Genomic DNA, 17,754 nt, shown 5'->3' with positions numbered 1-17,754 from the left:
CAACCAGACTAAAACACAGATAATGACTTGGTGTTAAAGATGGAGACTCATGATCAACCAGACTAAAACACAGATAATGACTTGGTGTAAAAGAGACTCATGATCAACCAGACTAAAACACAGATAATGACTTGGTGTTAAAGATGGAGTGTAAAGCTCGTCGTCGGTGGAAGGAAGAGTGGACCAAAGCACAGCGTGGAAAGTGTTCATGATATTTATTTACAATCTACCACGCCCAGAAATCTGCTCCTTTTACTCTTTTCCAACAACGCTCTAGGCGACCAGTTTTGATAGCCTTTAGCCGTACCCTCATCCTACTCCTCCTCTGTTCCGCGGGTGATGTGGAGGTAAACCCAGGCCCTGCATGTCCCCAGGCACCCTCATTTGTTGACTTCTGTGATCGAAAAAGCCTTGGTTTCATGCATGTCAACATCAGAAGCCTCCTCCCTAAGTTTGTTTTTACTCACTGCTTTAGCACATTCTGCCAACCCTGATGTCCTAGCCGTGTCTGAATCCTGGCTTAGGAAGGCCACCAACAATTCTGAGATTTCCATACCCAGCTACAACATTGTCCGTCAAGATAGAACTGCCAAAGGGAGATGAGTTGCAATCTAGCAGAGATAGCCTGCAAAGTTCTGTCATACTTTCCAGATCTATACCCAAACAGTTTGAACTTCTAATTTAAACATTTTTACTCTCCAGAAATAAGTCTCTCACTGTTGCTGCCTACAATCGACCCCCCTCCGCTCCCAGCTGTGCCCTGGACACCATTTATGAATTGATCACCCCCCATCTAGCTTCAGAGTTTGTTCTGTTAGGTGACCTAATCTGGGATATGCTTAACACCCTGGCCGTCCTACAATCTAAGCTAAATTCCCTCAATCTCACACAAATCATCAAGGAACCCACCAGGTACAACCCTAAATCCGTTAACATGGACACCCTCATTGACATTATGCTGACCAACTTGCCCTCCAAATACACCTCTGCTGTTTTCAACCAGGATCTCAGCGATCACTGCCTCATTGCTTGCATCCGCTATGGGGCCGCGGTCAAGCGCAGGCCTTTTAATCGACCTGGCACGGGTATCCTGGAAGGATATTTACCTCATCCCGTCAGTCGAGTATGCCTGGCCGTTTTTAAAAGTAATTTCCTCCACCATCTCAAATAAGCATGCTCCTTTCAAAAATTGTAGAACTAAGGACAGATATAGGCCTTGCTTCACTCCAGACCTGTCTGCCCTCGACCAGCACAAAAACATCCTGTGAAGGACTGCACTCGCATCGAATAGTCCCTGCGATATGCAACTTTTCGGGGAAGTCAGGAGCCAATACACACAGTCAGTCACGAAAGCAAAGGCTAGCTTTTTCAAACAGAAATTTGCATCCTGTTGCTCTAACTCCAAAAGGTTTTGGGACACTGTAAAGTCCATGGAGAATAATAGCACCTCCTCCTAGCTGCCCACTGCACTGAGGCTATGAAACACTGTCACCACAGATAAATCCACTATTATCGAGAATTTCAATAAGCATTTCTCTACGGCTGGCCATGCTTTCCTCCTGGTTACCCCAACCCCTGCCAACAGCAGTGTCATACCCTGACCATAGTTTGCTTTGTATGTTTCTATGTTTTGGTTGGTCAGGGTGTGATCTGAGTGGGCATTCTATGTTGGATGTCTTGTTTGTCTATTTCTATGTCTGGCCTGATATGGTTCTCAATCAGAGGCATGTGTTAGTCATTGTCTCTGATTGGGAACCATATTTAGGTAGCCTGGGTTTCACTGTGTGTTTGTGGGTGATTGTTCCTGTCTCTGTGTTTGCACCAGATGGGACTGTTTAGGTTTTCACATTTCATTGTTTTGTAGTTTATTCATGTATAGTTTTCCTTTATTAAACAAACATGAATCATCACCACGCTGCGTTTTGGTCCGCCTCTACTTCACAACAGGAAAACCCTTACAAGCAGATGTTCTGAAAGAGCTGCAAAATCTGGACCCGTACAAATCAATTTTGCTAGAAAATCTAGACATCTAAAATTATCCGCCGCCATTGTTGCAACCCCGATTACCTGTCTATTAGCCTCTCTTTTGTATCTTCAAAGGAGGTGACATTCTAGACCCAAACTGTTACAGACCTATATCCATCCTGCGCTGCCTTTCTAAAGTCTTCGAAAGCCAAGTTAATAAACAGATCACCGACCATTTCGAATCCCTCCGTGCCTTCTCCACTATGCAATCTGGTTTCCGAGCTGGTCACAGGTGCACCTCAGCCACGCTCAAGTTACTAAACGATATCATAAAAGCGATTGATAAAAGTCAGTACTGTGCAGCCGTCTTCATCGACCTGGCCAAGGCTTTTGACTCTGTCAATCATCGTATTCTTATCGGCAGACTCAACAGCCTTGTTTTCCTATATCTTGGTAACAGTGGGTTTCCCCTGTCCGGTATTTTGGTAACAGTGGGTTTGGGTTTTCGCTGTCCGGTATCTTGGTAACAGTGGGTTTTCGCTGTCCGGTATCTTGATAACAGTGGGTTTGGGTTTTCCCTGTCCGGTATCTTCATAACAGTGAGTTTGGGTTTTCACTGTCCGGTATCTTGGTAACAGTGGGTTTGGGTTTCCCCTGTCCGGTATCTTCATAACAGTGAGTTTGGGTTTTCACTGTCCGGTATCTTGGTAACAGTGGGTTTGGGTTTCCCCTGTCCGGTATCTTGGTAACAGTGGGTTTGGGTTTTGCTGTCCGGTATCTTGGTAACAGTGTGTTTCCCCTGTCCGGTATCTTGGTAACAGTGGGTTTGGGTTTTCGCTGTCCGGTATCTTGGTAACAGTGGGTTTGGGTTTTCGCTGTCCGGTATCTTGGTAACAGTGGGTTTGGGTTTTCGCTGTCCGGTATCTTGGTAACAGTGGGTTTGGGTTTTCCCTGTCCGTTATCTTGGTAACAGTGGGTTTGGGTTTTCACTGTCCGGTATCTTGGTAACAGTGGGTTTGGGTTTTCACTGTCCGGTATCTTGGTAACAGTGGGTTTGGGTTTCCCCTGTCCGGTATCTTGGTAACAGTGGGTTTGGGTTTTGCTGTCCGGTATCTTGGTAACAGTGTGTTTAGGTTTTCGCTGTCCGGTATCTTGGTAACAGTGGGTTTGGGTTTTCCCTGTCCGTTATCTTGGTAACAGTGGGTTTGGGTTTTGCTGTCCGGTATCTTGGTAACAGTGTGTTTAGGTTTTTGCTGTCCGGTATCTTGGTAACAGTGTGTTTAGGTTTTCGCTGTCCGGTATTTTGGTAACAGTGGGTTTGGGTTTTGTTGCTCCTGTGTTTTAGTAACAGTGGGTTTGGGTTTTGCTGTCCGGTATCTTGGTAACAGTGGGTTTTGCTGTCCGGTATCTTGGTAACAGTGGGTTTGCGTTTTCGTTGTCCGGTGACTTGGTAACAGTGGGTTTGGGTTTTTGCTGTCCGGTATTTTGGTAACAGTGGGTTTGGTTTTGTTGCTCCTGTGTTTTGGTAACAGTGGGTTTGGGTTTTGCTGTCCGGTATCTTGGTAACAGTGGGTTTTCGCTGTCCGGTATTTTGATAACAGTGGGTTTGGGTTTTCGCTGTCCGGTATTTTGGTAACAGTGGGTTTGGGTTTTCGCTGTCCGGTATCTTGGTAACAGTGGGTTTGGGTTTTGCTGTCCGGTATCTTGGTAACAGTGGGTTTTCGCTGTCCGGTATTTTGGTAACAGTGGGTTTGGGTTTTGTTGCTCCTGTGTTTTGGGCTTCAGCCATGTTTGTATCTGTTACTGTGCTTGAGGATTTTAGAGCGTTTTTTCCCGTCTACCTTCTGCTCTCTGCGTCTGACACCACACCCATCACTCTCCCCACGTTACACAATGTCCCTTATACTATCAGGATTTAATATATCTTATTCTTCTAGGTTTTACTATCTCTAATACTGGCAGGTTTTAAAACCCTTATTACTGCCAGGTGTTAATGTCTCCTACACTGCCAGGTTTAATTGTCTATTATAATATCAGGATTTAATATATCTTATACTGCAGGTTTTAATATCTCTTATACTGCAGGTTTTAATATATTGTATATTGATGGTTTTATATATCGTATACTGCAGGTTTTAATACATTGTATATTGACGGTTATAATATCTCTTATACTGCATGATTTAATATATCTTATACTGCAGGTTTTAATATCTCTTATATATACAGTTTTAAAATCTCTTATACTGCAGGTTTTAATATCTCTTATATTCACAGTTTTAATATATCTTATACTGTAGGTTAATATACCTTATACTTCCAGGTTTTATATATCTCATACTGTCAGGTTTTAATATTTTCTATACTGCCACTAGACACACAGTTTATAGCTATGTTCTTCAGCTGTGTGACAAAAGAACACATGAGAGGGAAAGGGAGGGAGAGAAAGAGAGAGAGAGATAGATAGATCGGGAGCGGCAGAGAGAGAGAGAGAGAGAGAGAGAAAGAAAGAAAGAGACAGATTGAGAGAGTGACAAAGACAGAGCGACAGAGAGAGATGGCCTCAACCCTCAGTGTCTCTCTGCCTGGCCGACCATCCCATCAATGTCTCTCTGCCTGGCCGAACCTCCCATCAATGTTTCTCTGCTTGGCCTACCCACCCATGAATATCTCTGCCTGGCCGACCCTCCCATGAACATCAGAGTCACTGAAGCACTACAAACTCACAAGTAGATAAATGCATTTCTGAAATATTTTCAGCAATTGAACACTGAGTCACGGTGACAGTGCTGTGAAACCTTCACTGGACCATGTGAGTCATGGTGACAGTGCTGAGAAACCTTGGACCCTGTGAGTCATGGTGACAGTGCTGACAAACCTTGGACCCTGTGAATCATGGTGACAGTGCTGAGAAACCTTGGACCCTGTGAGTCATGGTGACAGTGCTGGGAAACCTTGGACCCTGTGAGTCATGGTGACAGTGCTGAGAAACCTTGGACCCTGTGAGTCATGGTGACAGTGCTGGGAAACCTTGGACCATGTGAGTCATGGTGACAGTGCTGAGAAACCTTGACTGGACCCTGTGAGTCATGGTGACAGTGCTGAGAAACCTTGGACCCTGTGAGTCATGGTGACAGTGCTGGGAAACCTTGAACCCTGTGAGTCATGGGGACAGTGCTGAGAAACCTTGATCCCTGTGAGTCATGGTGACAGTGCTGAGAAACCTTGGACCCTGTGAGTCATGGTGACAGTGCTGACAAACCTTGGACCCTGTGAGTCATGGTGACAGTGCTGGGAAACCTTGGACCCTGTGAGTCATGGTGACAGTGCTGAGAAACCTTGGACCCTGTGAGTCATGGTGACCGTGCTGGGAAACATTGGACCCTGTGAGTCATGGTGACAGTGCTGAGAAACCTTGACTGGACCCTGTGAGTCATGGTGACAGTGCTGAGAAACCTTGGACCCTGTGAGTCATGGTGACAGTGCTGGGAAACCTTGAACCCTGTGAGTCATGGGGACAGTGCTGAGAAACCTTGGACCCTGTGAGTCATGGTGACAGTGCTGAGAAACCTTGGAGCCTGTGAGTCATGGTGACAGTGCTGAGAAACCTTGGACCCTGTGAGTCATGGTGACAGTGCTGAGAAGCCTTGGACCCTGTGAGTCATGGTGACAGTGCTGAGAAACCTTGGACCCTGTGAGTCATGGTGACAGTGCTGAGAAACCTTGGACCCTGTGAGTCATGGTGCCAGTGCTGGGAAACCTTGAACCCGACTGCAATGTGATCCACTGGATTGTCTGTGCTGTTTTCTTCCTTGTGCCAAAAATCAATATTGTTGCTGAGAATATTTTATCTTTTCAAACCTTAAAAACATCAGACACCAGTTTCAGCTAGCAGGGTAATACAGAATGACTCACAGTATCTAATTATATATGAATATATATATATGCATTTGAACTCGGACATTTACATACACTTAGGTTGGAGTCATTACAACTCGTTTTTCAAGCACTCCACAAATTTCTTTTTAACAAACTATAGTTTTTGGCAAGTCGGTTAGGACATCTACTTTGTGCATGACCCAAGCAATTTTTCCAACAATTGTTCACAGAGATTATTTCACTTATAATTCACTGTATCACAAGTCCAGTGGGTCAGAAGTTTACATACGCTAAGTTGACTGTGCCTTTAAACAGCTTGGACAACACCAGAAAATGATGTAATAGCTTTAGAAGCTTCTGATAGGTTGACTGTGTCTTTAACCTCATTTAGCAATTTACTCTGTTCTCTTGCAGTCATCTTTGCAGGACGGCCACTACTAGGTGTCACGACTCCTACCGAAGGTGGCTCCCCTTCCTGTTCGGGTGGCGCTCGGCGGTCGTCGTCACCGGCCCACTAGTCTACTACTACTCTGAACTCTCTGTTTCCTGAGCCTGACTTATTCCTCCACTACACCCCGGGCGTTACACTAGGGAGAGTAGCAAACGTGTTGAACTTTCTCCATTTATAGACCATTTGTCTTACCGTGGACTGATGAACATCAAGGCTTGTAGAGATACTTTTGTAACCCTTTCCAGCTTTATGTAAGTCAACCATTTTTAATCTTGGATCTTCTGAGATCTCTTTTTATCGAGACATAGTTCACATCAGGCAATGCTTCTTATGAATAACAAACTCAAATTGTGTGAGTGTTTGCTACAGGGCAAAGCAGCTCTAACCAATGTCTCCAATCTCATCTCATTGATTGGACTCCAGGTTAGCTGACTCCTGACTCCAAATAGCTTTTGGAGAAGTCATTAGCCTCGGGGTTCACATACTTTTTCCAACCTACATTGTGCATGTTTAAATGATGTATTAGATATAGACAAGAAAAATACACTAATTTGTGTGTTATTAGTTTAAGCAGACTGTTTTGGTCTATTGTTGTGATTTAGATGAAGATCATTAATGCAGAAATCCAGATAATTCCAAAGGGTTCACATACTTTTCTTGCCACAGTAACTATAGATATAGACATACAGCAAGGATAAGCTAATACAACATGTAAGTTTACACACTCCCAGGAATGTCATACATGATGAATCATTAGCTTATACAATAACTGTCACACATCTAGATGGCAGGGTTACTACTACTACTACCACTACTACTACTACCACTACTACTACTACTACTTCTACTACCACTAGAACAACTACTACTACTACCACCACTACTACTACTACTACTACCACTACTACTACTACCACTACTACTACTACCACTACTACTACTACTACTACTACTTCTACTACCACTACAACAACTACTACTACTACCACCACTACTTCTACTACCACTACTACATCTACCACCACCACCTCTACCACCACTACTACCACCACCACTACCACTACTGCTACCACTACTACCACCACTACTACCACCACCACTACTGCTACCACTACTACCACCACTACTACCACCTCTAACACCACTACTGCCACCACCACTACTACTAATACTACTACTGCTACTACCACTACTACTACTACCACTACTATTACCACCACTACTACCACCACTACTACTACTGCCACTACAATTACCACCACCACTACTACTACTACAACCAATACTACTACTACCACTACTATTACCACCACCACTACTACTACTACCACTACAATTACCACAACTACTACTACTACTACTACTACCACTACTACTACTACTACCACCACTACTACTACTACTACTACTACTACCACCACTACTACTACTACCACTACTACTACTACCACTACTACCACTATTACCACTACTATCACCAATAACACCACTACTACTACCACTACTACTACTACCACCACTACTACCACCAATAACACCACCACCACTACTACTACCACTACTACTACTACCACCACTGTTACAACCACTACTACTACCACCGCTACTACTACTACTACTACCACTACTACCACTATTACCACTACTATCACCAATAACACCACTACTACTACCACTACTACTACTACCACCACTACTACCACCACTACTACTACTACTACCACTACTACCACCAATAACACCACCACCACTACTACTACCAGTACTATCACCACCACTACTACTACCACTACTACCACCAATAACACCACTACTACTACTACTACTACCACTACTACTACTACTACTACTACTACCACCACTACTACTACTACCACTACTACTACTGCTACTACCACTACTACCACTATTACCACTACTATCACCAATAACACCACTACTACTACCACTACTACTACTACCACCACTACTACCACCAATAACACCACCACCACTACTACTACCACTACTACTACTACCACCACTGTTACCACCACTACTACTACCACCGCTACTACTACTACTACTACCACTACTACCACTATTACCACTACTATCACCAATAACACCACTACTACTACCACTACTACTACTACTACCACTACTACCACCACTACTACTACTACTACCACTACTACCACCAATAACACCACCACCACTACTACTACCAGTACTATCACCACTACTACCACTACCACTACTACCACCAATAACACCACCACTACTACTACTACTGCCAGTACTATCACCACTACTACTACTATTACCACTACTACCACCAATAACACCACCACTACTACTACTACCAGTACTATCACCACTACTACCACCACTAGTACCACCACTACTACTACTACTATTACCACTACTACCACCAATAACACCAGCACCACTACCTCTACCAGTACTATCACCACTACTACTATTACCACTACTACCATTACTACCACCAATAACACCACCACCACTACTACTACCAGTACTATCACCACTACTACTACTACCACTACTACCACCAATAACACCATCACTACTACTACTACTACTACCAGTACTATCACCACTACTACTACTACTACCACTACTACCACCAATAACACCACCACTACTACTACTACCAGTACTATCACCACTACTACCACCACTGCTACTTTGACCACTTCTACTACTACCACCACTGCTAATACTACCATCACCACGTCAGATATCGTGGTGGTAGTATTAGCCTCAATTTTGTCCTGCACATTTTTTTTAAATTTTTTATTTCACCTTTATTTAACCAGATAGGCTAGTTGAGAACAAGTTCTCATTTGCAACTGCGACCTGGCCAAGATAAAGCATAGCAGTGTGAACAGACAACACAAAGTTACACATGGAGTAAACAATAAACAAGTCAATAACACAGTAGAAAAAAAGAAAAAAAAAGAGATTCTATATACATTGTGTGCAAAAGGCATGAGGAGGTAGGCGAATAATTACAATTTTGCAGATTAATAACACTGGAGTGATAAATGATCAGATGAACATGTACAGGTAGAGATATTGGTGTGCAAAAGAGCAGAAAAGTAAATAAATAAAAACAGTATGGGGATGAGGTAGGTAAAAATGGGTGGGCTATTTACCGATAGACTATGTACAGCTGCAGCGATCGGTTAACTGCTCAGATAGCAGATGTTTGAAGTTGGTGAGGGAGATAAAAGTCTCCAACTTCAGCGATTTTTGCAATTCGTTCCAGTCACAGGCAGCAGAGAACTGGAACGAAAGGCGGCCAAATGAGGTGTTGGCTTTAGGGATGATCAGTGAGATACACCTGCTGGAGCGCGTGCTACGGATGGGTGTTGCCATCGTGACCAGTGAACTGAGATAAGGCGGAGCTTTACCTAGCATGGACTATAGGTACAGAGAGTCCCTGTAATCCTTAATTCAGATCATTCAGGCGAGAAGAAACATCACCCAGATAGGCCAGTTGTGTGAGAAACCCGTCATGATGCAAGCAGTCAGACAAGTGAAAATGATGGCCAGCAAAGAAAACGTTATGCTCATCTCTCGATTCGAAAAAACGTGTCAATACTTTGCCCCTCGACCAGCACATGTTGTAAAAAGCATCACTACCCATATCATTGCATAGTGCAGAACGAGCCTCTCGGTGGATGCTGCAGTGTACCCAAGAGCCTCTCGGTGGATGCTGCAGTGTACCCAAGAGCCTCTAGGTGAATGCTGCAGTGTACCCAAGAGCCTCTCGGTGGATGCTGCAGTTTACCCAAGAGCCTCTCGGTGGATGCTGCAGTGTACCCAAGAGCCTCTCGGTGGATGCTGCAGTGTACCCAAGTGACGTCCCGTGAGAGAGTAACGGATGTTAATTATTTGACTAGGCTTCCAGTATTTGACATTGTGTTGTTACTTCGCTGAATATTAGATGGTTTATTTTATTTTTTGGGCAGTGAAACAAGGCTACTCAGGCGAGGAAAGAAAACTCAACCAAATGTAGAGCCCCGTTGGAAAATATAAATGAACTGTTTGAAAATGTGAATAAATTGTTATTATTATATATGTGAAGTATTGTTTTTTTAAATGATTATTATTATTTAATGAGAATCACCTTTTTATTTGGCCTTCGGGAATGCCGTCGGGGTATTCCCAGTTTGGGAATAAAGCCGTAGAGGATAAATAACAGTCATCGGATTGATGTCAAGACAATGTTAGCAAAATAACATTTCCATCTAAAGCCTAAGACTATTTAATTCTGTGTTTTTTTTTTAATGCTAAAATAAATACCAATACAACAACCCAAATGACATGTGGGATGTAAAATGTAGTGCCATAATGTTGACCGGAACCCATAGGGCTTAGTGCATTATATAGGGAATAGGGTGTGATATGGGATACAACCCTGTTTGTTTTGAGACAAATGCCACCAGATGTCAGGATTATCAGGAGGTGTGGTAGCTGGAACACAGTCTGTACTCCTGAATGACAATATAGATAAATAGACGTAATCTTCAGAAACTACCTCATTATAATCACCTTCAACAACAGAGGGAGAGAGGGATTAGACAGGGTTCGATGGAGGCACCACCACCACCAACAGCACTACTGCAACCACCTCCACCACTACTACAACCACCTCCACCACTACTACAACCACCTCCACCATCACCACCACTACTACAACTGCCTCCACCACTACTTCAACCACCTCCACCATCATCACCACTACTACTACGAATTCTAACATCACTACTACCACCACCACCAATACTACTACTACCACCACCACCACTACTACAACCACCTTCACCAACACCACCACTACTACTACGAATTCTAACACCATCACTACTACTTCTACTACTACTAATACTACTACTACTACTACTACTAATTATTACCACCACAACCACCACTACTAATACTACTACTACTACTAATTATTACCACCACAACCACCACTACTATAACTACTACTACTCCTACTACTACTAATTATTACCACCACAACTTTTACTACTACTACAAATTATTACCACCCCCACCAAAACTACTACCACCACCACCAACACAACACAATACTAAAACTACTACAACTACTACAACTACTACTACTACCACCACCACCACCACTACTACCATCACTACTACCACCACCACAACCTCCACCTCTTCTACTTCCAACACAACCAATACCTCCAATACTGCTAATACTACCCCTACTACCACCACCACTAACACCTCTACCACTACCACCACCACTACCACCACCACCTCCACCACTACTACTCCCACCACTACCACCACCACCACTACTACTACCACCACTACCACCTCCACCACTACTACTACCACCACCACCACTAATACCACCACCACCACTACCACCACTACCACCTCCACCACTACTACTCCCACCACTACCACCACCACAACCACCACCACCACTACCACCACCACCACTACTACTACCACCACTACCACCTCCACCACTACTACTACCACCACCACCACTAATACCACCACCACCACTACCACCTCCACCACTACTACTCCCACCACTACCACCACCACAACCACCACCACCACTACCACTACCACCACTACTACTACCACCACTACCACCTCCACCACTACTACTACCACCACTACCACCTCCACCACTACTACTACCACCACCACAAACACCACTACTACTACCACCACCACTACCACCACTACTACTACCACCACTACCACCTCCACCACTACTACCACCACCACAACCACCACTACTACTACCACAACCACTACCACCACCACAACCACCACCACCACTACCACTACCACCTCCACCACTACTACTACCACCACCACCACTAATACCACCACCACCACTACCACCTCCACCACTACTACTCCCACCACTACCACTACCACCACCACCACTACCACTACCACCTCCACCACTACTACTACCACCACCACCACTAATACCACCACCACCACTACCACCTCCACCACTACTACTCCCACCACTACCACCACCACAACCACCACCACCACTACCACCACCACTACCACTACCACCTCCACCACTACTACTACCACCACCACCACTAATACCACCACCACCACTACCACCTCCACCACTACTACTCCCACCACTACCACCACCACAACCACCACCACCACTACCACCACCACCACTACTACTACCACCACCACCACCACCACCACCACCACTACCACCTCCACCACTACTACTCCCACCACTACCACCACCACAACCACCACCACCACTACCACCACCACCACTACTACTACCACCACCACAACCACCACCACTACCACCTCCACCACTACTACTACCACCACCACCACCACCACCACTACCACCACTACTACCACTACCACCACAACCACCACTACTACCACCACCACTACTACTACTACTACCACCACTACTACTACTACTACCACCACCACCACTACCACCACCACCACTACTACTACCACCACCACCACCACTACTACCACCACAACAACCACCACCACCACTATTATTACTACTACTACCACCACTACTACCACCACCCCTTCCACCTTCACCATTACTACTACCACCACCACCACTACTATTATCACCACCACTACAACCACCAGAAACCAACAACAACACAATAACAGAACCAGGCAGAAACTAACTGCTAGCTGGCAAACAGAATATTGAACAAACAAACTCATTTTTTTAAAAGTATTCCCAATTCAAACAACGGAATGATGCTAGACATATACAAATGACTCCTCTTAAAGCATTTTATTCACTAATAAATCAACACATTTATTTTTTTCATTGTTTTATTTCACCTTTGTTTAAACAGGTAGGCCAGTTGAGAACAAGTTCTCATTTGCAACTGCTACCTGGCCAAGATGAAGCAAAGCAGTGCGAGTTGGAGGTTACACATAAACAAACGTACAGTCAATAACACAAAGGAAAAGACAAATAGAAAGGAGATGAACAGTATTAATATGGGACTGAAGAATGGAGAGGGTCCACACTGAACAAATACATGTTTAATAAGATCTATTTCACAGGTGATTCCTACCACCTGGTGAGTTCTTTGAATTCCACTTTGGAACCCTGGACCAAACTGAATGGGAGATTAATGCAGGCTGTCTCCAGAATGCTTGGCAGTCAAAGAGAGCAGAGAGGCCTGCATCACTAACAGTAGCAGTAGCACCAACCTCTGCATCAGAAGGAGCATTGTAGTTGTCCCAACCTCTGCACCAGGAGCAGCTGTCATGTCTTTGGCATCATTAAGGTGAAGACTGTCATTTTATCAAATCAATTCTCTGTAATAAGTATTATGTGATTAAACAAATTATGTAAATTTCATTAACAAGGAAGTCGGGGCACCCGAAAATCTTCAGATTATAAAGTTATACTTTTCCAAATATAACTCTTCAGATATTTTAACATCTGATCAATTAGTCTTCTATTAATGAATTATTCTTTACCTCACTTCAGTCTCATCTGAACATCCTAAATTGTTGGTTATCTGCACAAACCCAGCCTTCACTATAAATCATCCATACACCAATTGGCTTAATCATTTATTTACTAACTAACTAAATAATCACAAAAATGCATAAACAAACCAACAGTAGATATATGTCACTAACAATGATAGCTAATATCCCCTAGTGGGCTAAACCGATATGATGGCTTGGTGGATAAATGGAAGGAGGGGTGGACTGAGAGAGAGCGGGAAAGACAACATTGATTCATGGGTTCATTACACTATAAACACATACATTGAAATGCTAATCCTTCACACGTGAACGGCCGTTCATTCGAGAATAATTGCAAGTACATATTTACTGTGTATGTCATTGTTGTCTTCTCTGTTGGAATCTGGTCTGTCTGCTGGATTTCATCCGAGTCTCTCTCTCTTTCTGTTTCCCTGAAGATCAAAGTCTTCCGTGGTTAGAATGGATACTTCAGAGTACCACTCAGAAATGTTCTCATAGATAGATGTTTCGGCGGTTGTCAGTATTCTCATCCTCGGTCAACGTCATTCCTAGCTGCAGACAAGTACTTCGTATCTAAGATTTGCTCTTATTATGTAGGGATCGATAGTCTCAGAGTTTAATAACCACTTCCAGCCATGTAGCCAATGCTCCACATGGCCTGGTTAGGAATTCAACAACAATTGCAACCTTAGCTTACACCGGGGTTTGCGTGGTCTTAACTATTCGCAATCACAGCTCACGCTGTGGGTTTGCTTAGTCTTGGTACTCAAACCTGTGCCACCTCAGCTTACACCGAGGTATGCGTGGTCTGAAGAGGATTTCCTCAGGAGGGGGTTTTATTCGTAACAACAGGAAAGGCGGGTTCCATGTCGCCAGATCATGTCTGTGCTCACGGGGGCTGACTAGTTGAACTTTACAGGGAATAAAATTCTCTCAAAATTGAGGCTTAACATCACATTACATCATATGTAATTAATGGGCTTTTACAGATTCTTCTTTTCAAGAAGAGGCACAGGGGACCTGATCGTTGAGCCTTCTTCTTCTTTTATCTGTTGTATGTAACAAATAAACATAGAAATATAAACACAACATGTAAAGTGTTGGTCCCATGTTTCATGAGCTGAAGTAAAATATCTCAGAAATTGTCCATACGAACATAAAGCTTATTTCTCTCAAAAGTTGTGCACACATTTGTTTACATCCTTGTTAGTGAGCATTTCTCCTTTGCCAAGATAATCCATCCACCTGACAGGTGTGGCATATCAAGAATCTGCAGCTGATATGCAGCTGATATGCAGCAGCATGATCATTACAAAGGTGCACCTTGTGCTGGGGACAATAAAAAGCATCATTTCACAAATAGTTTCATCTTTACTCATTCATTTTAAACAATAATTAGATGCAAACCCAATAATTGAGAAATGTATACATTCAGAGATATAGTGATGTGTGTTTCCTTTTCTCCTAGAGGTCACCAAATGGAACACACTTGTCATAAATGTCCCTTAAGTGTCCACGGACCGTTCCCACATTCTCACAATTGGATATATAGTTTCATTTTCCCATTTGGGGGATTTAGGAGTTTTGCCACGTAAAATTCTTTGTTCACTCTGTGGTCTCTCTCTCTGCCTGAAAAGTGGAAAGGGCCATGTCATGACACAGCACTGTAGTTGCTCTGAATCAGAAGCATCAGAATCAGAAGCAGGATCTCTTCCTGTCCAGCTCTTTGCCACGTCATGTTCTCGTCACATTCACAGGAAATGTAGTGGCTGTGCCCCAAAGGGCACCCTATTCCCTACATAGAGCACTACTTTTCCCCAGAGCTCTATTGGGCCTGTAATAGAGTGCCTATTTGGGATGATGTCAGGATGGGCTGGGATGTATCCTTTTAGAATGTTAATGTCCTATTATTAAGTCCTCAACGCAGCGCTATTATCCAACTCATTTAATGGACTGTGCAAAACACTCACTGAACCAAAGTTGGCTCCAAAACAACTCATAGCAATTAAAACCGAATTCAACTTCCCAGTTTAGAAGTAACGACGCTAAGCTGGGAGCTAGACAAGGTTGTTTACAGCATGTAGTGTAATGTGTGGTACTCTGACAGCACACCCAATTACGTAGATCAGGCTTCCACACCCATCCTCAGATAAAGTTACATATTTTGGCAACTATGTTTTTTTTTTTGGAATGGTCTTCATCCAGCTGTGTATTTGCAACACCGTCTGTGCTGCAATTTGATTTGTAATTTGCAATAAAATGAGCACAAAGAAAAATGACATTACATTTGGGAACATTATAATTAAAATACATTGAAATCCAATGTACCCAAAGTATTAAATACAGAGATTTTAAGTGGTTTTGAATGGGTTTGATGTTAATGCTGGTCTTAATTTCGACAAGAGCCTTGTAATGTAGCAGAGCTATTAAAAATAGCAGGCAGAAATTAGGAAGGCAGAATTAGGAAGGCAGAATTAGGAAGGCGGAATTAGGAAGGCAGAATTAGGAAGGCAGAATTAGGAAGGCGGAATTAGGAAGGCAGAAATAGGAAGGCAGAAATAGGAAGGCAGAATTAGAAAGGCGGAATTAGGAAGGCAGAAATAGGAAGGCAGAATTAGGAAGGCGGAATTAGGAAGGCAGAATTAGGAAGGCAGAATTAGGAAGGCGGAATTAGGAAGGCAGAAAAAGGAAGGCAGAAATAGGAAGGCAGAATTAGGAAGGCGGAATTAGGAAGGCAGAAATAGGAAGGCAGAATTAGGAAGGCGGAATTAGGAAGGCAGAAATAGGAAGGCGGAATTAGGAAGGCAGAATTAGGAAGCGAGGTCTACTGAGTCATATCTACCATTTGCATTCTGTGGGCCAGAAGGAGCTATAAACCTGTGTGTGTGAGTGCGTGCATGTGTGCGGGCGTGCGCGCGTGTGTGCAGGCTTGCGCGCGTGTGTAATTAATGGGCTTTGATTTATTTATTTTTTACATCAGGACATCAGAGGCCTGTTACAGATTCTGCTTTTCAAGAAGAGGCACAGGGGACCTGATCGTTGAGTCTTCTTACAGCACTGTTCCAGATCTCAGTGGGGGACACAGTAACCCTATGGTGGGGAAGAGGGACCAACTCCCATTCAGACAGGAGTTTGATTCCCTGCGTGCCACACCTCCCGAGATCACACCGAGCTTCCCTGCTGCTCCCTCCGTTCTTTATTTAATTACTCCCTTCATTTCTTAATATCTCTGTTCCTTTAACTGTCTGCTGGGCAGTTCAGGTGGCAGGTAGCCTTGCGTTTAGAACGTTGGACCAGTAACCGAAAGGTTGCTACCATGGCTGACCCTGTAAATCATTTCACTGTTGTATGTAACAATAACACATAGAAATATAACCACATGTAAAGTGTTGGTCCCATGTTTCATGAGCTGAAGTAAAATATCTCAGAAATTGTCCATACGAACATAAAGCTTATTTCTCTCAAAAGTTGTGCACACATTTGTTTACATCCTTGTTAGTGAGCATTTCTCCTTTGCCAAGATAATCCATCTACCTGACAGGTGTGGCATATCAAGAAGCATGATCATTTCACAGGTGCAACTTGTACTGGGGACAATAAAAGGCCACTCTAAAATGTGCAGTTTTCTCACAAAACACAATGCCACAGATGTCTCAAGTTATGAGGGAGCGTGCAATTGGCATACTGACTTCAGGAATGTCCAACAGAGCTGTTGGCAGAATGTTCATTCAACCATAACTCGTATCCAATGTCTTTTTAGAGAATTTGGCAGTACGTCCAACCTTCCTCACAACTCCAGATGTAAACAGTCCAGCCTAGGACCTCCACATCCGGCTTCTTCTCCTGCGGGATCGTCTGAGACCAGCCACCCAGACAGCTGTCTGTAATAAAGCCCTTTTGTAGGGAAATACTCATTC

Source organism: Oncorhynchus mykiss, chromosome 24, assembly GCF_013265735.2.
Source record: "Oncorhynchus mykiss isolate Arlee chromosome 24, USDA_OmykA_1.1, whole genome shotgun sequence".
Taxonomy (NCBI): Eukaryota; Metazoa; Chordata; class Actinopteri; order Salmoniformes; family Salmonidae; genus Oncorhynchus; species Oncorhynchus mykiss.
This window is presented reverse-complemented; position numbering follows the sequence as displayed.